Source organism: Periplaneta americana, chromosome 4, assembly GCF_040183065.1.
Source record: "Periplaneta americana isolate PAMFEO1 chromosome 4, P.americana_PAMFEO1_priV1, whole genome shotgun sequence".
Classification (NCBI taxonomy): Eukaryota; Metazoa; Arthropoda; class Insecta; order Blattodea; family Blattidae; genus Periplaneta; species Periplaneta americana.
Window position 1 is genome coordinate 159,018,387 of NC_091120.1, and position 25,380 is coordinate 159,043,766.

At 36.1% G+C, this 25,380-nt stretch overlaps 1 protein-coding gene and 1 non-coding gene across 3 annotated transcripts in view; both read left to right on the forward strand.

Moving 5' to 3' along the window:
* Positions 1 to 25,380, forward strand: part of Lrrk (Leucine-rich repeat kinase) — a 283,300-nt gene that overhangs the window by 11,821 nt on the left and 246,099 nt on the right. The gene's annotated exons all lie outside the window — the stretch shown is intronic.
* Positions 12,470 to 12,553, forward strand: TRNAL-CAG (transfer RNA leucine (anticodon CAG)). Its single transcript has one exon. It is a non-coding gene; the product is annotated as a tRNA-Leu (tRNA).

The window sequence follows — 25,380 nt, forward strand, 5'->3', positions numbered from 1 at the left end:
AGAGCATTAATTTGTATAGCATGTTTCTGCTTTACCTACAAGGTACAGCTTTGAAAATATGTTATTATGTTATAAAGACAATGAAGCTTTCGTGTCTTGACGTTTGTAATATTCAGTTGATTCAAAAGTTCGTAGTAGGTAGTGTTTTTGTTCGTCAGCACAACACTGCATTGTTAGGAGACTGTTTATTTGACATTTGTTGTTTGGGGTGTTGCGCTTGTAAATACACTTTGAATTTTGCTGTTTTGAAGAAAGTTTGTGCTGTTTGTGGGCTGAAGAGGATGTAGTGTTAAGTGAAAAAAAAAAAACAAACAAACACTCCGAAGTATTCTTCTGTTTGAGTTTAATAGAGGAGCAAAGGCAGCGGAGGCGACTCGGAACATTTGTGGCATATAGGGGGAGAATGCCATCGCAGAAAGGACTGCTAGAAAATGATTTTGTCGTTTTAACACATAACACCACCTACAAAAGTTAGTGTCCATACACAAAAGACAATGGAATCTGGTGGAATAAAGAAGGTGTCATGTACTATAAATTGGTTCCCAGAAATATAACTATAAATGCTAACATTTATCGCCAACAACTCAGACGCCTTGCTGCCGCAAGTGAAGAAAAACGACAGGGAAGACTGCATCAAGTGGTGCTGCAACACGATAATGCACACCAGGAGCTTGTTAGGAAGGTGATTCCACATCCCCTCATATTTTCACGATTTTGTGTCCTCAGATTTCCAGCTTTTCCCTACTCTGCCCAACAACCTTCAAAAGAACTCCTTTGATGAGCTTTACAAGCTTGGCTTAACTCCAAACCAGCAGATTTCTTTAGACGCGGAGTTGAAAAACTACCCTAGCATTGGCAGAGAGTCATAGATAATGTAGGAGAATATAGTGCTGATTAATTTGTGTCTTCTGTTCATCTCAAATAAAACTTTTGTCACAGCGAAAAACGCTACTAACTTTTGCATCAACAAAATAATTCTGTATTATTTCTCATTGTGAATACAGTGACATCATGTAAACTCATAAAAAACGTACCGTTATAAATAACGGTAGTACATTTTTCATTATTGTTGTTACTAACTTATCGAGTTTCATTATGGTCGTCGTAATAATGAAGTTATCGTTGTCGCCATTCCATTCTTATTATAGTTTTTTTATCATTGTTGTCGATCGTGTGTGGTCATATCTTTTTTGTTGTCGACTTTTTTTTTTGTACCCGTGCAGGTTGTTATCGATTCGTTCTTTTGCCTTCCCCTTTTTTCTTCCATTTCTGTATAGTAAATTCTTTGTACTTGATTTCGGTTTAGCATTTTTTTTTTTCACCTAAAGCCCGACTCAGATGCAGTAGCTTACTTTACATGTAATATATATCGAAATAGAATTCAACGTTTTATTCCAGCATGTCAGTTATAATTAACGCAGCCGTCAAGATAAAATTAACAAAAGACTGTCGCAGCGATAATTAACTTCTTTTAATTATGTCGACTTCTGTACGTGTTACGTAGGAACGATCAGAGACTTAAGTGAGTCGAATTACATTGTTGTTAGCAGGGAGCTACGAAGGAGGATCGAAAAGTAACGCACAACAATCTGTTATGTTAAAATTTAACAATAATGAAATAACTGTTCCTCATACGGATTTGCAGTAGGTAAAAATGTATAAAACGACAAAAATTCCCAATAGTATGCTCTTAAATAAAATCTGTTAGTTTTGTACATCTGATGCTAAAAAAAAAAAGATAATATAGCATATTTTCTGCGTAAGGGTTTTTTGTTTTTCTCCAACTTATCGTAAGTTCGAGAAAAATGAACAAATAATTCTTGGTTGATATTCCTGAGAATGACGAGAGAACCAAAATGCTTGGAAAAAAATCTGTCTTAACACCTATTGTTCATGAAAAGCTCACATAATCTGCTGGAAGTTGAATGCTGTTCATTTTCACGAGAAATTGTCAGATGATGCAACAGTGACAGGAGTCATTATTTTGTCTTATTCAGTATTGTTTTTCTCACACATTTATAGTAATAAAAATCAGAGTTGCACGCAGGGGAGGGGAACAGTAGGGTCAACCGCCACTGCTGAGAAGTCAGACTTTTTTTACTTTTAAATATATTACGTAGATTTTTAAAAATATGTGTTCACAACTAAATATATTTTCCATGCATTTTAGTTTCGTTAGAATATTTTGAAGGACAGCTAATTAGTACAAAATATTACACTTAAAAATTTTCATCATGGGTGTCGAATACACTTTTTTACCCCTGCTGACATGAGAACTCCGGATGCTCCTGATAGAAATAGTTCTATGAAGACACTTTTTATTACATTCATCCCTTAAAACAGTGTCATAATAATCACAGCCTGGCTTGTTATACTGCACGGTATGTTGCCACATTGAAGAAACTGCGTGTGGGACAGGTGTACTGTGGGTTTGTTACGTAAGTCTGTTTTAACTTGATTCTCCTCCTCCGTGATTTTCAGTCATGGCCGTTGCTTGATTGTGCTGGAAGCAGGAATTGTCCTTGGTGTTGCGGATCACCAGGTTTACAGAGGAAGTAGACGGCACTGGGCAGATGTCACTTTAAACTTCGTTTTTTGAGGTTGAACAAGCTGGCCTTCGAGTGTCATGCTGACTGAATCTGGATGTGTAACTGCTTGAAGTCTTGAATATTCATATTTAAATGTCGCAGTTATTAATATCTATAAGTCGCTCTCTTATCAGTTATTAACTCATGTTTTATTATTAGCACTATTACAGTATAGTACGTACGAACCTCTGATTGAGGTTCTGGCTGACACATTTATTATTAGAGAAAGAACAATTTATTGTTTATATTAGGCTGACCAGATTTTTTATGGTCCAGCAGGGGACATCGGCAATTTCAAGAAAAACCACAAACACTTATCTAGTCACTCTCTGTTGAAATGTTGCGTAAAGTACTTGTAACAGTAGATACAATGATAGAACTTTGCACACTAAATTTGTAGAGTATCTTAACTGTTTTAATTAAATGCATAAACACACGTAACTCCTATATATAATTATAGCCACTAAGAATTCAATTTCACTAGGCCTACTGATGCATGCATGGAAGTCTTTCACATAATATTGTACACACTGAACTCTAACACACATTTTACAAGTACTTATTGAAACAAAATCAAAACTTTTGGGAACAAAATTAATTTCTGAGGACAAAAATGGGGACATTTTCTCCCCGGGGACAGCAACTCAAAATCAGGGACTGTTCCTGGAAATCGGGGACGTCTGGTCAGCCTATTTATATACATCTGAAGTCTGATTAGTGAAATACAGTATGTTACTAGTCAGAGATGTATGCAATGGAGGGGGGAAAGGAACTGGCCACCCTACCTCATTATCACCTGGTTTAGTTGCCTCATGAGTGCTACCTTATTGGTGCCACGATGTTCCATCCATTTTTAAGCATACAGTTTAGTACATATTGCACAATAAAATTAACGATATGAATAACTGATAGTTATACTAGTTAAGAAAAAGTCATTGCTGTTAAGGTGACACATACTTTCTTATTGTATGTTTTGCACATACGCAGAACTTATATTCGTAATCATATACCAGATTTTCAAGCCTTCGCAGGTACAGAGACACACCAGTCTTAAAATTTACAAGATGCTTGCTCAACTTGTTCTTATGTTTGGAAGTAAGGTGTGGACCATCAAAACGCGGATGGAAGACAGCTCAGCTGCTGCAGAGATGCAATTCATGAGAATTGCGGGTTGTTCACAATGAATTGATAATATTATGAATGACCTTCACATGGACCGTCATAAACAACTAATGGACAAAGTCATGTGCATGTGGACGAAACAGAAGTATTGGTTTCACATACTGGGTTATTTAGCATTGATGAAATTGGTGATTGCAAGATGGTATTTGGTGAGTTGAGGCCGGGTTGAATGGACACCCTAACATTATCGCTTTAAATTATCGATTTTGTTTTATTGCTACTACTTGGCCTATTTCTTCCTGGCAAACTTATCGCTCTTAATAATTTAACATTAATAAACACAAAAGCAAATAATGCAATGGTCAGATACTTGCTTTAGCCATTTTTATGGTTTCTTTATGCAGCATATCCTTCTGTCAGTTTTTGCTCTTCTCTCGATACTTTGTTCAGTTGGTTAACCAGTTAATCATCTGCTTTTCGAGCAGTACCTCAGGAGTTCTTTCCCTGTTCATCCTGTTAACATGCTTGATGGAATTCTTGTTTTCTGTTTTGTGTGTTTTATTTCAAGTTTTATATTCAGTTTTTATTCTTTATATACAGAATGCAAACTATATAAACTGCCACAAAGCATAAATAACTGAAGAAGAAAGTCAAATAATGTTTTCCTGTCACTGTTAAGGGTTTCCCATAAAAATGTGTTTTGAGACTAACTTTTTTTGAAATGAGAATAGACAGTTATCATTTACTTTGTCCGATACATACTCTGAAACATTCGTTTGTTGCTCTGTTGTGTACTGGTTTCAGTCGAAATATAAACAATTATTAGACAACTTTCAATCTAAAAAACATGGTAATTTACAAATTAAAAAAAAAATTATAAGAAGTAATTAAATTTCACTAAACATTTTTTTACAGTAGACCAATAAGTACTGTCTGTATAATTTTTGCAGTTTATATCGTTTACATTCTATATACGTATGTGTATGTATATAATTATGCATCCCTCCTCTGGCAAACTAGCGAAAATGACAAATAAGCGACCCTACATTTAAGGTCTATATTGTACTAAGTACTAAGTACAATATAGACCTTAAGTGCAGGGTCGCTTATTTGTCACTTTCACTAGTTTGCCAGAGGAGGGACGATATTTATTTTTTTTTACGTAAAAATCCAAACATCGTACTGTAAATCAGGTTTTGTAGTTGCTTGCATAGTAAAACAAATACTCGAATGTAAACGGGACGCACTGTGACATGAAGTACAGAGGCAAAGGAGAAGATAGATCTGGTGATTATCAGCTGTGCTTATCAAAGACAGCCGTGACGAAGTGCAGAATGCTAAGTGTCATTCACATTTGTGTGATCAAGTGCATTGTAGTGGAAGGAGGAATATTTGAAAATCTGCTTCCAAACTGGTGTGTTTTTATGATTAATACAGTATTTTGGATTAATATTTCTGTGTATTTTAAGAGACAAATTCATAGTTCTGCTCAAAACACTCTTACTTTCGTAGGATTCAATCAACTATAAGTTCTTAACGGTTCATAGGACATTTTATGATCAAAATGACCCATAGAACTGATTCCTAAAGCACAGGTTATGAGTCGTGAATCATCTTACATAATATAGTATTGACCAGAACATAGTACGAAATGGAAATATAAAAATTGGAAATTCATCCTTTGAAAAAGTGGAAAAATTAAAATATTTTGAAGCAACAGTAACAAATATAAATGACATTCGAAAAGAAATTAAACACAGAATAAATATGGGAAATGACTGTTATTGAGAAGCTTTTATTATCCAGTCTGCTCTAGAAAAAGCTGAAAGAATTTATACAACAGTTATATTACAGGTTGTTCTGTATGATTGTGAAACTTGGACTTTCTCTTTGAGAGAGGAACAGAAGTTAAGGATGTTCGAGAATCAGGTGCTTAGGAAAATATTTGGGGCTAAGAGGAATGAAGTTACAGGAGAACGAAGAAAGTTGCACAATTCAGAACTGCACACATTGTGCTGGTCACCTGACATAATTAGGAACATTGAATCCAGATGTTTGAGATGGGCAGGACACATAGCACATATGGGTGAATCCAGAAATTCATACAGAGTGTTAGTTGGAAGACCTGAGGGGAAAATACCTTTAGGGAGGCCGAGACGTAGATTGGGGGATAATATTAAAATAGAGGTAGGGACTGGATTAATCTTGCTCAGTAGAGAGACCGATGGCGGACTCATATGAGGGTGGCAGTGAACCTCCGGGTTCCTTAAAAGCCATTTGTAATTAAGTAAATATATATTTCTTATTCATTTTTGTATAACCAACTGTATACATTATTATTTTCTCTGTGATATACGGACTTCTTGACGCGGGAGTCTAATGTCCTAATGTCACATGTAGGCCTACATGTCGCTTTGCAGTATACGAGTATTAATGTATTTAAATGAAAAAAAGGCTGCAGAGCAATGTGCCATGGCACAGTGCATTATGGCGCGATCGATATTAATTGAAAAGAATAATTTTCGATGACACATCGGAGTCTGAAGTTGTTGAGTAGACGCTCGGGTTTTTCCGTTTGAGCTGAATTGTTGAAATAATAACAGTCAGCCGTCTTTTTATGTAGCCTGTCTGTGCACAGTATAACTTCCCGTAGGTTAGGAATTGAAAGGGATTGCGCTAAACTAATTAATTTGGAGGAGAAATATTCATTTATTTATGACAAAAGCCACAATACTATTGATATAATAGCATAAGCTACAATGCCTGCAGGAAAATAAGTAACGCACATGGAAACACAACAGGTGAGAAAATAGTTGTTTTATTATGCTATCCTGAGAAGTTTTTGTTAAGACAATTGAATGTGTGATAACTAGACATCGGAAATTAAGGCACTAAAAATGGTATTTTAGGCGCCTAAAAGGGCTCTAAAAACAACAAAAATAGGGCAATAAAAAGCATTGAAATTATATCGAATCACCCATAGTTCATAAAGTAAACTTCCATAAGACCATAAGTAACTTAACGAAGTACACTGGAAAAGTAGTTTCTCCGTTCTATAGACTTGTTTCACTTGTACCTATTCATCCACAACTTCACATCCATAATTTGAGTTACAATAAACAACAACCAACTTTTCAAGATTAACGCACAGTCTTCTGTCACATTTATTGGATGAAGATAAATGTAACAATAATAAGACGTCGGTAGAGCCGCGAAGTCCTACCAGCTAGCACCATCTCTGTCCACCACAAATTATAGTTGGACTCACCGGGATTCGAAACCGGATTATCGGCGTGGAAATCCAACGCTTCATATATTCGACTAATAACTGATGTTTGTTGTTGTTTGGTCAACCGTACGAAGACAGATTTGAACTTCGCAAGTGACACCAATAAGGCATCACTCATGAGGCAACTAAGCCAGGAATTAATGGGGTAGGTCAGTGCTGGAGTCAGATAGCAGTGCTGGGTAAGGACAAGGTCGATTCCGGAGTAAACGAAACAACAACACTGCATTGCAACAGGGTGACCCATATCTATGGCTACTATAAGAACTGCAGTTTCCTTAGTTTCGAACGCAGAAATAAATGCAGTGTTGTTGAGCGAGTAGTCATATAAAGAAAAAGGTAAAAAAAGGTATATATAAAAGCAAGAAAAGAGCAAAAAAAGTAGGCCTACATATTAAAGTAAAAAAGGCGTAAACGGCAAAAAAAGGCAAGATCAAACGTCATCAGAAAGCTTCATTTCTCATGATTCGTGCACATTTACTAAAAGCCTTTAAATATGAACATTCAAATAAAATCGGCATTTTCCTAAACATCCGATGTCTAGTGATAATAGAGTATGGTAATAAGTAGCAGCAACAAGATTATATTTGCTGCTAAAACAACCAAATGATGAAGTTTATGTAGCCATTCTGTGCCGAGCCGCACCACATCGTTCTAATGAGAGTCGACTACATAATTGTTACCGTAAAATGGGGTGAATAGGATCAGTGGGGGGGGGGGTAGGATCAAAACTTTATTCTTGGTTATAAAGTTTGTTATAAACTGTACTTCAGCGGGATCACAGTCATTGGTTACTATTATTGCTCTAGTAAGCAATGACTGTCTTCCCGCTCAATTGCAGTTTATAACACACTTTATAACCAAGAATAAAGTTTTGATCCTATTCCCCCCACTGATCCTATTCACCCCATTTTACGGTATTTATGCAAGAATTGGATAATCTTGATGATTATGGCATGAGTGAATGTTTGTCGCACTCACTATCGTTCGTGCGACAATTTTCACGAGTGTCATAAGATTATCCGCGAGTTGGATACAACACTTTATGGCATTTTAGCATTATAAATTGTAGGAAATAAATTATGAAAGAAATTCGGGATCCATAGCTGAAAGAGTCTTCATGTGTTCGTATCGATTAGTTGCGCCTGGCATTGACACTGAATAAAGAGAAATGGGTGACCTTGCAGGTTAGGTTACAAATGCTCCTTTATTTTGTTAATATAGTTTCTTTGAACCACAAAATTGTTAAAGATTGGAAATAAATGATACGTTACCTTGTGTCCTGCATTTTATTTCTTGTTACGGCGCGCATAAAAGCTGTAAACAAGATAGCAAGCGTTCCGGTATTACGTCATAGCGAAGACGTCATTGCTTTTATTGGCACGCGTGCTGTAATAAGCCGATTATGAACGATATTGGATACAGTAACAACCTGTTTATAATGCTATGATGGCATAAAATATTATTAGCACAGCGCAATGTGACGCAGCATATAGGTGTGAACGGGCCATTATGGTATACGGATGTAGTGTAGATAAGAAAGGGAGTCTTTCGTAACATTGGGTCAAAGTTTCACTTAAAATTTTGTGTAGTAATATAGTACATTATGCAGCGAGCCTATAATGATAGCAATTAAGACGCAAGGATGTTTATGAAACGAGCGCAAGCGAGTTTCATAATCTTCATACGAGCGTCTTAATTACCATTATAGGCAAGTTTCATACGACTTTTTATGCTCGACCATATTTCTAACTTGAAATCATTCCTAAGTATTCATGTTATTCTTATGTGACTGGGGAGCGAACTGACCTTGTGTAATCTCGTAAATTGAGAGATGTGCGCAGACGCGAAAGTATTGATTTTTTCCGGGCAACGAATCTCGATGACCTTGGTATAATCTAGAGAGTAAGATAAACGTTAAACTTGATATAACCTTGGAATTGAAATCGACATTGAAAAACGAGATGACAAATTGAATTTATTTGAATATTATTTATAATTAACGCTAATTATTATAGTAACAGAACATAACGTTCTGCGATAGTATTGGATTTCCAGCCTGCGTGACGTTTTGCTAGTTGTCTTTCGATTGCATAGTCGAGAATAATCGAAAACCTGAACTTTAATGAATAGGTGTACTTTAATGACATGCATTAAAGGACTGCTACCAGGTATATAATTACTACATTTCGTAATGGTCGAGCATAAAATAATGTAAAGAAAAAACTAACTTATTAAGATGCAACTGCCAATTGGCTTCAAATATAGCACAAAATGTCCTGTTCCTCTAGTACAGTAAAATCCCTCTTAACCGGCACCCAACTAACTGGAAATAACAAAACAACGGCACTTTTGGTTGGGTAAAAAAAAATGTTTTAATCTGCTTTACGAAGTTCGCACGAACTTTCATGTTCAGTGAATATACGAACCTAACATTAGTGTATTGTGTTGTGCGATGTGTTCTAACAAAGAAAATTCACACAGTTTTTACATTTATTTAGTTATGATCAACTGATTGAGAAATTAGCTTCACTTGGCTGTAATTTTAACAGTTGGTATCATACAGTACGAACAGATAATTTTTTTAAATGTTTATTCAATTAACCAGCAAAATCTCGTATCCGGAACTGGGCTAGTCCCTTTGGAGCCAGTTAAGAGGGGTTCTACTGCAACTGAGTATTGCTGAGATTCTGCCAGTTAATTGAATAAACATTTTAAAGAAATTATCTGTTATTAGCCAGAGAGACCATGTATTGTGGGTCCCTATCACCACGGCATGGCACGTCCTCAGGTTGCGGATAGAGGAGACGGCCTCCAGATATGGAGGGTAGCTGCGAATATATTGAATAAGCAGTCGTGGACAGCCGATAAGGGGTGGTCCTCCAGCTTGGGGGTTGGACGAAGGGCTAACAACCCATCACCGTAAAAAACAACTTGTAACGAATTCCTACAATAAGCGTCGGAATGGGACTGATTCTCTGGCTCTACCACAGCAAAGGAATAAGGTTATGAGATTTGGCACTTGGAATGTAACTAGTCTTTATAGAACAGGAGGGGTAACATTAGTAGCAAAAGAACTAGCTAGATATAGAATAGACTTCGTGGGAGTACAAGAGGTTAGGTTAGATGGGAATGGCATATAACAAATAGGAGATTACTTGTTGCATTATGGTGAAGGGAACAATAATCACCAAGTAGGAACAGGATTCCTTGTTCATAAAAGAATAAAATCAGCAGTAAAAAAGATAGAATTTATCAGTGACATGTTCCGAAGAAACTAGTTCGATTAATTAAAATGTGTCTCGGTGAAACTTACAGCAAAGTCCGTACAGATCAGTTTCTATCTGATGCTTTTCCAATTCACTGCGGGATAAAGCAAGGAGATGCACTATTACCTTTACTTTTTAATTTCGCTCTAGAATATTCCATTAGGAAAGTTCAGGATAACAGACAGGGTTTGGAATTGAACGGGTAACATAAGCTTAATCTATGCGGATGTGTAGCAAGACAAAACTTGATGTCTGTAGAACTTTGTCAATGCTGTAAGAAAAAAAAAAAAGTGAGTTTTTTTTTTTTGTACTGAGAAAGAAAAATTAATTGAAGTGAAATGACTGGTGAGCAGGTGGAATGGCAACCACCTCCACGTGGTAAGAGCTAGGTTGGCGTAGTTCTAATGCTGATCTGTTTCTTCCTAAATCTATACTAATAATAAATTTGTAGCCAAAATTTTTCTGGCAATTTTCGATTTTCCAAAAATAATTGGTGTTAACATGTATAGTTAACCGTCCTGAAACCGAAAATCGCTTTTTTGAAATTTTTGTTTGTATGTCTGTCTGTCTGTCTGTCTGGATGTTTGTTACCTTTTCACGCAATAATGGCTGAACGGATTTCGATGAAAATTGGAATATAAATTAAGTTCGTTGTAACTTAGATTATAGGCTATACGACATTCAAAATACTTGGTTTAAAAGGGGGGTTATAAGGGGGCCTGAATTAAATAAATCGAAATATCTCGCTTATTACTGATTTTTGTGAAATATGTTACATAACAAAAGTTTCTTTGCAAATGATTTCCGATAAGTTTTATTCTATGCAAAATTTTGATAGGACTGATATTTAATGAGATAAATGAGTTTGAAAATTACAATAACAACGCCATCTAAGGCGGTGTAATGAAATGAAAAACAAATGACTTCGTCTATAAGGAGCCTTGGACATCAACAATCGAAAGCTGTGAAAGATAGCCTACAGAGAATGTTTCTGTGTTTGTATGAAGTAATATCGGAAGCTAAATTAACCGATTTGTATAATTAATTATTATTTCTCCATTGGAAAGTGTAGTTTCCCTAGATGAACATAATGCTATAATGTTATTACAGTAACCTCTGATATAATATAATATAAAATAATATAATATAATATAATATAAAAATTAAGAAACAGGTTAAAGGAATTGTCATTGCACCAAATGAGTGTCTCTGAACCAAAATGACCGCATTTTAATTATTTGGATGCAATTTAAATTAAGTAACATATTAAACGATTTATCCTTCTATCAAACACGAATGTTCCCTGGATCAAATGTCCTATTTTAATTATGTAATTACTTTATATTTATTTCTAACGGGTGCAGCGGAGCGCACGGGTACGGCTAGTATCATAATAAAGTAAATATAGTAACTTTATATCAATATCTCCATAACCATTAGTCCATTATAATGGGCCTAATGATCAAAATGAAACTGTACACATGCGTAATTAACTATAATGTGTGGAAAATTTCAACTTAGTAACCGAAAATCTATAATGTTCAGAAATTTCAAATACAATTACCCATAAGCTGGCAAAAAAAAAATATCCAGAATTACAGCCTATATCAAACGAAAAGTTACTCTCTAATATTTGTCATACAAGCATAAGTCGAATAAGCTCCATGGTCCCTACTCCTCGATCAATATTGTTTTTTAAAACAGTCCTATTTTAACATACTGTTTTTAAAGCTGAAGTGCAACTTTTTAGAGGTGGCAATTAAAAAGAAATTATGTATAAGATCCATTTTTTATACAGCCTGATACGCAGCCTCACGTGACTGACGCAGGTTTTGCGTAAATCAGTTAACAATAGGTTATTACTTATAATCAAGACATATGGTTATTATGTAAGCAATAAAATTAGTGGGCTATTTTATTTTTGCAAGAGCAGAGTCGGAACTTTACACCATTGCAGCAACGATCTACTAAACACGAAGTATCTCTGCAAGGACTGGTTCAGGGAGTGACGAATGAATTTCCATCATGCTCTGTTCGTCGTGACACACTTCCTCTGTGCCACGCCCACATGCAATGCGGGTCACCATAACCAAGAATAGCAACTATTACATTGTAACATTATTTCAATTCAAATGTTACGTTAAATGGAACTGCGGCAAGAACATTGGCCAAGACTACGAGTATATCGCAAAGATTGAGCGTGTGTCAGGATGGCCGAGCGGTCTAAGGCGCTGCGTTCAGGTCGCAGTCCACTTCTGTGGGCGTGGGTTCGAATCCCACTTCTGACAAACTTTTTTTTTTTAATTTGTCACTAATTCATTATTTTTATAATACGTTATTCGGTTTTATTTTAATGTTTCCGCTATCCTTTCCTGTTTTAATGATATAGCTTTGTTATTTAAAAGTTAGAAGTGTGGAGCTTGGGAACTATGCACTGTCAATGAAAATTCAGTTTGATATTATTTTCGAATAATTCGACTGAAAGGAATCCGATTTTTCATTTACTTTCAACCAAATGTGGATAAACACCAATGTTGAAAGGCTTTGAAATTGCTGTTTGCATTCAAAAGCGAACATATTAAGAAATGTATTTATCTTATTCTTTAGTCTCCCCCCCTTTTTTTTTTACCAAACGCGGAAATATCCTATTGTTTGCTTATGGAGATATAGATGAATTCATACAAACACGGACAAATGTAAAATGATTCTGAATAATCGATATTTCCGATAATGAGTGCAATTTATTCTCTACTTCAACCTGTAGCATTGGCTTAAAGATTTCTATCGGCACTGACATGGAGAAATCTTGTGTTGGTCAAATAAATATGGGATCTCGGAACAGTAGGGCTGCCATACGTCAGCATTTATGCGGGCATGTCCGCTTTTTGATCGTAAAAACAGCCATCCGCGTACATTTTTTGAAATTCTCTAATTTGTCCGCATTGTATCATATTGAAGTATTGTTTATTCATTTTTATTTCATTTGGTCTCATATTGCTGTGAGCTGTGAAAAACGTATTGCCATGTGTGTGATTGTTAAACGTGTAAATGCTGTTCATCCAGATACATCCTTCATTTTGTAAACTCTAAATAGCAGTGGACTTATCAAGTAAGTTATTAAATTTCATGCATGCGACTTACCATCGGTTCTGCGAAAGGCATGTTTTAGTGAAATTTAATTTAAGACATTTTACATACAAACGTATGTTTGACTATTTTTGTACAATAACAAAGAATAAATTGTTAAAGAAAATTAGGTCTAGTGATAAATATGCAGAAGCCACAAAAGTGATATAAGTGACGAAGTTGTTACAAGAAGTTCATTGGTGAGAGGACTTGTCAGCATTTTCAGATTTCAGAATATGGTAACCCTACGGAAGAGAAAGCTTTTGGGGAAAAAATGAAGACTAGACACAGTGTAGTATATACAGTCACGAAGCTTCAGTTGTGAGGGTGCTAGGAACAATTGACTGTGCCGATACTATTTCGCATCGTCTGTAATGATGCGATATTAGCGATCCTAGTGGTTAGCAACTATCTATGGATGGATATTTGCTACGTATTGAGCTTCGTGACTGTATATACTAGATTGTGGCCTAGAAAAACAGGGAGGGTTTGGAATTGAACGGGTTACATCAGCTGCTTGTTTATGCGGATGACGTGAATATGTTAGGAGAAAATCCACAAACTATTAGGAAAACACAGGAATTTTACTTGAAACAAGTAAGGAGATAGGGTTGAAAGTGAACCCCGAAAAAACAAAGTATAAGATTATGGCTCGTGGCCAGAACATAGTACGAAATACACATATAAAACTTGGAAATTTATCCTTTGAAAAGGTGGAAAAATTCATATACCTTGGAGCAACAGTAACAAATATAAATTGAGGACCGTTTTCACAAAACTCAACAAACGCCATTTAAACAATTTTACAGGAAACGTTTTTTTTAGTTTACTCTCAGATCTTTGACATAATTCTGAAAAAAAAAAAAAAATATATATATTGTTTCTCCTTCAGAGATGTATTAATTGATATAAAGTGCAACTATTATTCTTATCTTATTTATTTGGAAAAAAATATGACAAATGTTAAGAAATTTACAAAACTCAACATATCCACTTTTTTAAATGCACATACCTTAAAATTGTCAATTATTTTTCATTTGCAGGTAGTAAAATCCTCATCAAAATTATTACTGCGTATTTTAAAATAATGCTTGAGTACTGCTGAATTAAAAAACAGTTAATTGAACACACTGAAACCTAATTTCAAGCCCTTTTCTTTTCTTCTTCTTCTTCTTCTTCTTCTTCTTCTTCTTCTTCTTCTTCTTTTTTTTTTTTTTTTTTTTTTTCAAAATTTGATATTGACTTACAAGAACTCTTTTATTTGCATTATTGAAATATTTTTATTTGTGCAATACATTACCTAAATCACTGAAAATCAAAATCGTGCAGAATAATCTCACTGCAATGGTTCATCATAATCCATTCTATTGTCAGAATCTTTGGCACATCTCTTTAAAACTTTGTGATAAAATACCTTGTCCTCTACCGAAATATCATTATGGAACTAACTCATTAACTTCCTCACATCATTAGCTTTGTTTTTGCTGACATGGTTCACCAGTGGAAGGTCAGGTGCTTTAAACATTACAGAAGACTTGTTTTTCTTGGTTTAAACACTTGAACTTCTATTGGTGCAGAAAAATATGTTTTGTACATAACACTTTACACGATTCTTACAAGGTCTTCGGTATGTAGGCCTAAGTATCCTCATCTCTGACATTTTAAATGGTAATTTGGTTCTACAATATTTTTTCAATCGATTTTAAGTCATAAATATGCCAGTCTTTGCCCAAAACTTTTACGTCCCCAAACATTGTCATAATTTCATTCTATTCTGATTGCAATGTGATGTATTCATGTGTTCTCAGCTCTTTATCAATCGAAACACACGGTCCGGAGGCATATAGCTTTCCACAGATAGGAAAGAAATGTTTACTTTCTTTAAAAACTTCAGAGCTTTCTAGATAACCAACAGGCATTAGCCATCATTATGCAATTTTTATTCTGAGATCCATAGGAATCTGAAAACGATCTAGGAGTCAAATTTCTGGATTTTTCTGTGAGTAAACACTTTTTCTAAATTACCTATATAATCCTTCAATGTCATAATAACAATGTCTAAACTTAGCAGCACATACTGGGAAATCTTCTCCATTTTCACCTCTTATGAAATATGAAATAGATCTTTCTAGCTTTTTGACGTCCTCCTTTACTCTACGCCGCTTAGGTAGATCAAATTTCATAAGTCTTAGTAAAAAATTGTCCTGTTCAACATTTGTACTACTTCTGTATAAATTGTCTCGAAAATAATTTAGATCATTTAAACACAAAAACCTGCAGCAAGATTTTTTCACCCTGTTCTCAATTATTACAGTTCATTTTGGACGAATGTCGTTATTTTTAGGCCCAACTGTATGTTTCTTCCTCTTAGATTAACGTACTCTGCTCCTAATCTTCGTGCCCCTTCCAGTAGCTTGAACGGATTTGAATGCTCAGGGTTCTTATCCATTTTTCATCACTACTCACAGAATACATGCACTTAGGCTACAACAGCGGCCAGATTTATACTTAATTAATGCGGAAACAACAAAATATTATATAATGTTTGAGATCTGAAATGTGTTACTGTTGTCAAAATGCAAATGTATTACATTGTTGTAAAATATTGTAGCTTGCGAAACAGGATAGAAGTGTGAAATGTTGAGTTAGAGGATATGTTGAGTTTTGTGAAAATTTAAGAAATGGATATGTTGAGTTTTGTGAAAACTCTCTACATTGAGGCACAATTTTCACCGGAAAATGTTGAGTTTTGTGATATTATGACCATTGCATAATTTTCCTCTCATTACAATTGACCAGAATCCGTCAAAACCCGCAATTCGAAAAAAATGGCGCTTGTTGAGTTTTGTTAAAACGGTCCTCAATTACGCTCGAGAGAAAATTAAACGCAGAATAAATACGAGAAATGCCTGTTATTATTCGGGTGAGAAGCATTTGTCACCCAGTCAGCTCTCAAAAAATATGAAAGAATTTATAAAACAGTTATATTACCGGTTGTTCTGTATGTTGTGAAACTTGGACTCTCACTTCGAGAGGGGAACAGAAGTTAAGGGTGTTCGAGAATAAAGTGATTAGGAAAATATTTGGGGCTAAGAGGAATGAAGTTACAGGAGAATGGAGAAAGTTATACAACGCAAACTGCACGTATTCTTCACCTAACATAATTAGGAACATTAAATCCAGACGTTTGAGATGGGCAGGGCATGTAGCACGTATGGGCGAATCCAGAAATACATATAGTGTGTTAGTTGGGAGGCCGGAGGGAAAAATATCTCCGAGGAGGTAGAGACTTAGATGGGAGAATAATATTAACATGGATTTGAGGGAGCTGGGATATGATGATAGAGAATGGATTAATCTTGCACAGGATAGGGACCGATGAGGGGCTTATGTGAGGGCGGCAATGAACCTGCGGGTTCCTTAAAAACCATTTGTAAGTAAGGAAGCGCTGCTTGCCGCGGCCGAGAAGCAAAACACCACGCCAACTGTTGGTACATGTATTTTATAATCGGTTCGAGTGGGAATCGAACCCATGCTTGAGTGGCAGCCTCGGATGACGAGTTACTCGTTACCCCGAGACTGCGCCGGGGCTGTCGCTTAATTTCATTCTTCCTTTCTGGATACGTTTATCGTTGTTACTATTCTTATTCCGTATTTGATAGCAATGAAACGACAAAATGCCAAAATAGAGTAGTGCGAAAAATGGGAAATTATAGTGAATAATACCATTTCATTCACCTAGCAAAGTAACTGAACAATAAGTGGAATTTTATTTCTTGTATCTCGTTTAAGTTGAGGTATCTGTATGTTATTTTGGCGTCGGAATTGAAATTGATTCATAGATTATATTATTAGTTGGGCTTCCTGACCAGTCGTGTTTTGCCATTCTGCCATTACATGTCATTGTTTGTTTCTGCACTGGAAATGGTATCAAGGTCTGAATATCTGTCAGTACCGACGTCGTTCAGTCTGTAATAAGCTTACACATGTCATAGTATGGTTTCGGGCGGGTTGTCTTCATTTAGAGTGCTTCTCCGTTATAATACCGTATTTCAGTTGAATATTTATTTCCTTTGTTCCGTTTGAGATTTGTTTGCCAACGTTACATAATTCTCGCAATATTGTTAAAGGATTTATTAATACAGAGGTTCGTACTGAAAGTCATGAGCAACACACTGCTATAATTTCAATTTCAACAATGTAACAAAAACGATTATATGATCATAATCTACAGACTTTACACTATGTATTAACATATTGTGACGTCATTAACTTCTGTCATGTGACCACAGACAATGTTTGCAAAATGATCGACAACGATGGTTCGTTTCGACAGCGTGCTGTCATTAAATTCCTTATTAAAGAAGAAAAATCTGCTGCTGAAGTTCACCTCAGACTTCAGCGTGCATACGGAGATGTATGCATGGGCGCCGGCAGTGTTAGGAGATGGATGAAACATTTCGAAGATGGAAACACGAGCATCCAAGTATCATCGAACTCCAGTCGTAGAAGGAGGTAGGAAACGGTGTTTCCGGTCTACATAATTGGGAACTGCCGTCTATGGGCTGATACAATAATGAAATCGATGGTATTGTACCTGTAATCAACTTTAGGAACTCCATCGTACTCGTATTACACAAAAGTGTTGCATATTTTCACAGTTCGTAGGTCGAAAGAGGAACGCTGAAAAATAGTAGATACGAAAGAAGAAAGGAAAGGTGAGAAAAAGTAAGAAAGTGAAAGAAGGAAAGAAAAATGTAAGGAAGGATTAAATGAGAAATAAACAACGTGAAAAAGAAAAATATAGATAGGATAAACCAAAACATCGGGGCAGAAAGTATGGGGGAAAAATATAGTACATTATTAATAAACTAAAAGACTGAAAATGAGATATGAGAGAAAGGAAGACTTGGAATTCAGCTACACTTTGTTTCGAAAGATGGGTGATTGTGTTCGCCGTACTAACGACAGATGTGCAACCCCCTGCAGCACAGCTTCCTCCTTTCTTGTGCAGACGTGACTTCTCTTCCCAAACGTTCCAGCTTCCTGATTTCTTTTTCATGCAATCCAGTCATGATTGCTCATGACAAAATTTCTCACACTTTTCTCTTATATAGAGATATGCATTAGAGATAAAATGATGCTGTAAGGAACAGAGATACTTTGTTCTTATTATGATCATTGTTCTTGGTAACTTGCCAGGCTTTGCACATTCTGACGGCTTTCGTTTAGGAATCATTCTTCAGGACACAGGATCTTCAATTGGACGGAGTTACGCAATAAGAAACCAAGCGCCAAAAACCTGTTTCGAGATATTGGCCATTGAAATAATGTTTTTTTTTTAATAAAACGTTTTATTCAGAAAGTATTATAACATACTATTACAAAAAATAGCACAAATGATACCAAAAAAGGCTAACCGATTTTTAATAAGAACCCAGCAGTTAAATTACAAAATAAATGAATGAATTTTATGCAATAAACGAATTTTTGCTTATAAATAGCAGCAAAATTCAGATATCGCATTCTTGATTTTTCCGAGTTAAATTAGCCTGCCATCAAGGGCAAATATCTTATTTTTTTTCAAATTGTCGGTTGGTCCATTATTGCGAAACTCCGTCCATTGTCGTTATTTCTTTCCACAGAATTGTGGCGGTTATCGGAACTGCGATAATCAAACCATTTAAACCTTTCATAGCGACAATAAAATTATTTCCGAAAATAAAACCTAACCAAATACATTTTTTTACTTGATTTTTAAAACACGTATTAAAAAACATAATTATTTCTTATCATCGTTTGTTGTTTAGTGAACTGTCCGAAGACAGGTTTGAATCTCAAAATAAGTGCCACCAATAAGACATCACTCATGGTGCAACTAAGCAAGGAGATAATGGAGTAGAGTGGCCAGTTCCTTTTCTTCTCCATTGCATACATCGCTGACTAGTACAGTAAAGGAGGCAAGACCTGTCCTGTGACCCTATTATGTGCCGTTGCTATAACACTAATAGGTATGGAGGGGAGAGATTGATTTTAGTCTGAAATGAACTTCCGTATCAGTAGATTCGTATAATATCGAGAGGTTATTACACTGTGGAACGGAGCGCGTATGAATTGCAAGGACAGTCTACTATATACAGTCACGAAGCTTGAGTTTTGAGGATGGTAGAAACAATAGACTGTGACGGTACTATTTTGCATTGCCTGTAATGAGGCGATATTAGCGATATTAGCGATCCTAATGGTGAGGAACTATCTACAGTCGCGAAGCTCAATACGTAGTAAATATGCAAACAGTTTGCATATTTACTACATATTGAGCTTCGCGACTGTATGTACTAGACTGTGTTGCAAGGCAGACGCTGATGAGCTACCGCGAATGCCGTGCGAACCGTGTCTCACAGTACAATAATCTCCCTGTAGTAACCATCATGAAACAAACTCTCTTTCTAATATAGTAGTTTATTCTTTCCCCTATCGCACAGCTCACTTGCCAGGTCTCGCCTCCTCACCTGCACACTAAAGTCGACGGCAATTCGGAAGGCGGTAGTCTGCTAGCGTTTGCGTCGAGAGAGACAGATAGAGAAAGCAAGGCAGCGTACAACATTGCCACATCGTATTTCACGCGCACGTGAAATACAAATAGCGCAAGAGAGAATTTAAATTATTTATCAAAAGACAATAATGACCTTAGCCGTTGATTACTGTAAGCATGACACCAAACAAACCCTCTTTCCTTCACTAACAATATTCTTTGCACGTTTCTCAATCCACACCACATGCTTCTGCAGTCGTTTCTTTGCGTTGGCAGCGTTGCAGTCAGTATCAAGATGACCGACAGCGTTCTGCTCGTCAACGTTTTTAAAATAATTATACACCTTAAACACTATTTTCCGCACCTGCCTGCACAGTACTTGGGCTTTTTATAGTCTCTTCTTCCATTTATCTTACACATATACAGTAAATGTTAGTTTTAATTATTCAATGTATTGAAACACTCACACGTAAACAAACGAACTCTGGAAGTACTTGTTATAGACTGATTCTGATTGGTTCTACTGTACAAGTTTGTGACGTCACATACCAGAAATGCTACGGCGCATGTAGCAGCTGACCGCCTTCCGAAATGCCGTCTATACCTGGTAAGGTTTATCTTGTCTGAGTAGCAATAAAACCAAGTCCCTTCAAATGAGGTGGAGATTATAGGAGGGTTGTAAATTTTCAGGATTCCTTTCAAAACCGTGTTATTGTACAGGCTACTGGAACTCAGTTTCTTGAAAGACAAGCTCAGTGACGGAACTATACAGTACGAAGAGAGATATTTTGTTACTTTATTTTTCGCTACAGAATGTATCAATTAGTCCCTTCCGCCACTGGCATCGCTTCACTCCCCCCATCGCAATAACAACACAGACGAGGTAAGACATATCTCCTTTCTCTCTCTTTTCACAGTGAGACAAGATTCATCACACAGGCTTTAGTCTAGTCAGCCTTCAGATGTATACTACAAACAATAATTGTTCTTCCTCTGACACATCGTCAAGTGAGATGTACTGCCTGATAGATGTACATATCAGCCAGAACCTCAATCATTAAATTTATTTAATGTAATTATTAAAACTACATTTCCTTAGCTGAAAATCTTAATAAATGCTGTTAAATTCTATTAACACCGAATCGCGTTTCGATGGGATGCCTGTGCTTGTTTGCTGACGTCGGCATTGAAATTAAGAGCTGCCCCGTCCTTCGATGCCTGTGTCATGTCATAAGGATAGTGGTCCCGTAAAACCACTTATGGTCCATCCCAAGAGTAGAAAGACGAAACAAGACTTCTGTGCAAGTGGTACGTGGGAGGGATATGGCCAAGGACTGCTCTGGGGGGATGTACTGCTTAAACGAAGCGAGCAATCGCTTGCAGGAGGGGATAATTTCTATCTACGAGCATCTTACCCCTTAGCCTAGCGGACTCGAGCTGATGCTGCCCGCAATACACTCCGGCACAGATGGACTCCGCCCCCATATGCACGAAGTTACTCCACAGATCCCTGGGACGGACCATGGTTGCAATCAACAAACTTCACTGATAGCTATGACTAATTCCTCAGTAGCCAATTTGTGAAGATGTGAATCCCCGAAGGCCATGCCTGTCCACATGACTCACATTATGAAACACTCGGTCGCTTGTCTGCATGCTCGAGATTGTGCGATTGTTAATCATCTAGAACAAATGCACTTGTACTAGGCAAAAACGATTAATAATGAATTTGCACAATAATCGAGTTCAGTGGTATTAAATAACGAACGAGGATTAGAGAATAATAATAATAATAATAATAATAATAATAATAATAATAATAATAATGACGGAATGAAAAGTATTCGATGAGGTAGGTGAGGCTATTCAGAATTGTTGAGGTTATATGGCGGCTGTGGAGCAACGGTGGAATGAAAGTGACAGAGGAAATGGTAACAAAATTTCCACCACAAATGTCATGAGTTCTTCTGATAGTCTAATCATGTTTCTTGACAGAAGACATCAGTTAACTATGTTAGCACTCTGTATATTTTCGATGGATTGTGAGAGCGATAAATCCCACTGACAAAGAAAACAAGTGCATGCAAGTCTGTCGTTTATCGACGTTACGCGTGGGAAAGACCACCTTGGCGTAGACCCTGGCACAGCGTAGCACAGGTGCTGTAATTGTTATAAAAGTGAAGGACATTATGTAGGGATAGAAACCCCACTGTCAAATTGCTCCATATAAAATTATTGGCGTTTGTACGGACAGTAAGGAAATGCTTGCTTGTGTGCTTTATACTCTGACCAGATCATCATTGACACAACCTTAAATCACTTAGTCTACAGTTCCTTATGAAAGACGATAGGAATACCATTCGTGGCAGGTTCTGTGAGGTTATGGTGGAGGGGGAGGTTATGAATAAATTCTCTAATTGTATATGTTTTTCTCAGTCATTTTTATTCCATAATTGCTCCATTGTATTTTGTTCTGGACATGTGAGGAACTTGGTTTCAAAGTTGGACAACTCCACTTTTGATTTTTTTACAGGAGAGGCGAAAAACTAGATCCTTGGAAACCAATGTCACCTTTATACGTACATTTTTTTTCAACATTCTCATGGGTTACAGAAATATTTTTCTGTCTCAAGATCTGATTAAAATTAATATTCAGGTCGAAATTTAAGTTTAAAAAGTGGAGTTGTCCATCTCTGAAGCTAAGTCATGGAGTTGTCTGTTTTTAAAACCAAATGAAACCATATTTAAAGTGAAATTGTCTACTTTTGAATGTAAGTCTTTTCTAACTCGATTTCAAAGCAAATTTATGTAAAACAATATTTATTCATCCAAAAACAGATTATATAAACAATCAGCCATGTTGGATTTGCGATGTGTGATGGGAAAAGTTGGTACGAATGTGGGCTTCTCATTAGCTACTGAAATTGTCCTAATTTGAAACCAAGCCACAATGGAGTTGTCTACATTTTCTACATTTTGATTCTAAAGCGCACAATTAAGGGCATTTTCGCTCTATTCTGTCCGTTTTTGAACCTAAACAGTTCCAGAATCGCATTCAGCACACAAAATTCTATGAGAAACAATCAATACCTCGAAATCGCAAAAAATTAAGTTGTCTAACTTTGATACCAAGCTTCTCATGTATTAAACTGTAATGGTATGGAAAGGCTTAATTTAATTTTATATTGGGCCTTCCTAACTATCAAAAGGCCTATTCCATATTTCATTTAATCTTTCTAAAGATTGATTTTTATTACGTTTGTAATTTAGAATCGGTGTGGTGGGGATATTCACAAAACTTGTTACCTACAACATTTTTTTATTTTGAGATATGCTTCTATACTGTTTGGAACCTCAGAAATCGATTGATGCTCAGATTTGAGGAAAACGTGGTAGCTACTGCTAAAATTTAAATGTAAAGTTAGCGGGGTTTCTCAAAACTGTCTACGAACGTTGAGTTTCTCAAAGCTGTTATTTACAGGCTGCAACCAGCTAGGATGTATTGCCCCAAATTAAATATACTAAATTTTTTCTTACATTATCGTGTTTAGTAAGTTTTTACCTGACTTATGAAATCAATTCTTGTGTTTTATTAGCTCTATTGGGTTCATTATTGAATTTTTTTTTCCTTTATCACCATTTTATGTTTGTAATAACTATTGCAGCTGGGTAAAGAGAAGAAATGCAAAGAGGTTGCCTATACTATTCATGCCTATGAACCCAGTGGTCGGGATTGGAACGAAATTGCATCTACATTCATGCACAAATTATTTATAATTTAAGCAGAAAAGGCGTTTCAGAAGTTGAATGTAGGCTTGTTCTTTAATTCCTAATTTCTGTGGATCCCAAAACAAGATTATTCATACTAAAATGGTAGCATTAATTTGTGTAGTGGAGAAATCGTCTGCGTGTAGAGAAATAATTCACTATTTCTTCATAGAAGGGCATAAGTTACAGGTCACCGAATCGTGTATTCGGAAATGTTTAAAAAGATTATAGACGGCTAGAAACCGTTGCTGAGCCCTCACAATATAACTTACGTAATGAAATCCTGAATAAACATGAGAATTGCCATTTCCTTGGCAGTTTTTGGAAGATCTATGATTTAAGTTTTAAGAAGTAACAGTAAAAATACAGTGATTATTGAATATTAAAATATATCCTATAATTAATGCACAAAATATGCATAATTATTTTAATTAATAGGCTTCACTTAGATTATAACATGAATACAACATTATGTAAGATAAACAGTTTCTGCGACATTGTAATTATTATAAAATGATAAATAAGGCTACATCAGTTAAATCTGAGAAAAGTAGATAAGCAAAACAATCACAAAATTCCAAAATCTGACATTTTTTCCTGGAGCAATAAACATTTTAAAACATAGAGGAATGCATCCCATGTCAAAGAACTCTACCAGCTAAAAGAGCTTGAAGTAATCGGACTTCTGGTTGGAGCAAGAGGTACCGCTACTCTCTTCATGAAAGATGTGTTTAAGAGGCTTGGAATACCTACATCTATTATTCCGGTTGTAACCTTAGCTGCATTGAAAGGATCAATTGCTCTCCTGAAGCATCACCTATATTCGAAATCAAACTAAGTTCATTAGCATTCTTTACTTTTTTGTAACAACCCTCTAAAACTAGGTATATTTCCACTAATCTCAAAATGTATTGGCAGCTCTGTAGTTGTAGGAGTTTGTCAAAACAAAATCAGTGGTTCAATGAACTTGTAAATATTTATATGGGTAAGTACTCTTTGTCCCTTGTGGCAGCTCACGAATAGTGAGAAGATTTATAAATATAAATTATAAAAGTATTTTAAAGTGCTTAATTGTAAAATATTATGCATATTAAAAACATTAGCTGAAAATTTTAGTTTTTGTAGATACCGAGTTTTGTGAAAATGTGTCTCAATTTGATGTGGGATTCTAGGATAGCCCTCCGAAACATGGGGTTTTCCGTCGCCGTCATCATCATCATCATCATCTTCTTCTTCTTCTTCTTCTTCTTCTTCCGTCTCCTCCTCCATTCCGGGTTTAACTATTTTTGCTTGTACCGTTCTCACATTAATTATAGCATAATACCCATCTTTTTTATGGACATCTAAACTCTTATGTAGTCGTATTGTATTATTGTATTTGTAAATGCGAACTGCATGTGTTTTATATCCAATTGCCATTCGTCCTGCTTCATATGTCACTGTTGATAGTGATTCATCCATCGAGTGGGGACGTTAAGCCTGGCGGCCCCCTTGTGCTATTCGACAGGAGTAGACTACGTGCCGGCACCGGGTTCCCCTTCTCCCTTTTTCATCTTAATCATCATCCTCACCCATTTCATACACTGCACTTACACGAACACTTACGCATACACTCCTCTTGGTACACGACATAACTCTTCGCAGATACACATCATGCACAGTATGGCCTGTCGAAGAGGTGTGCAA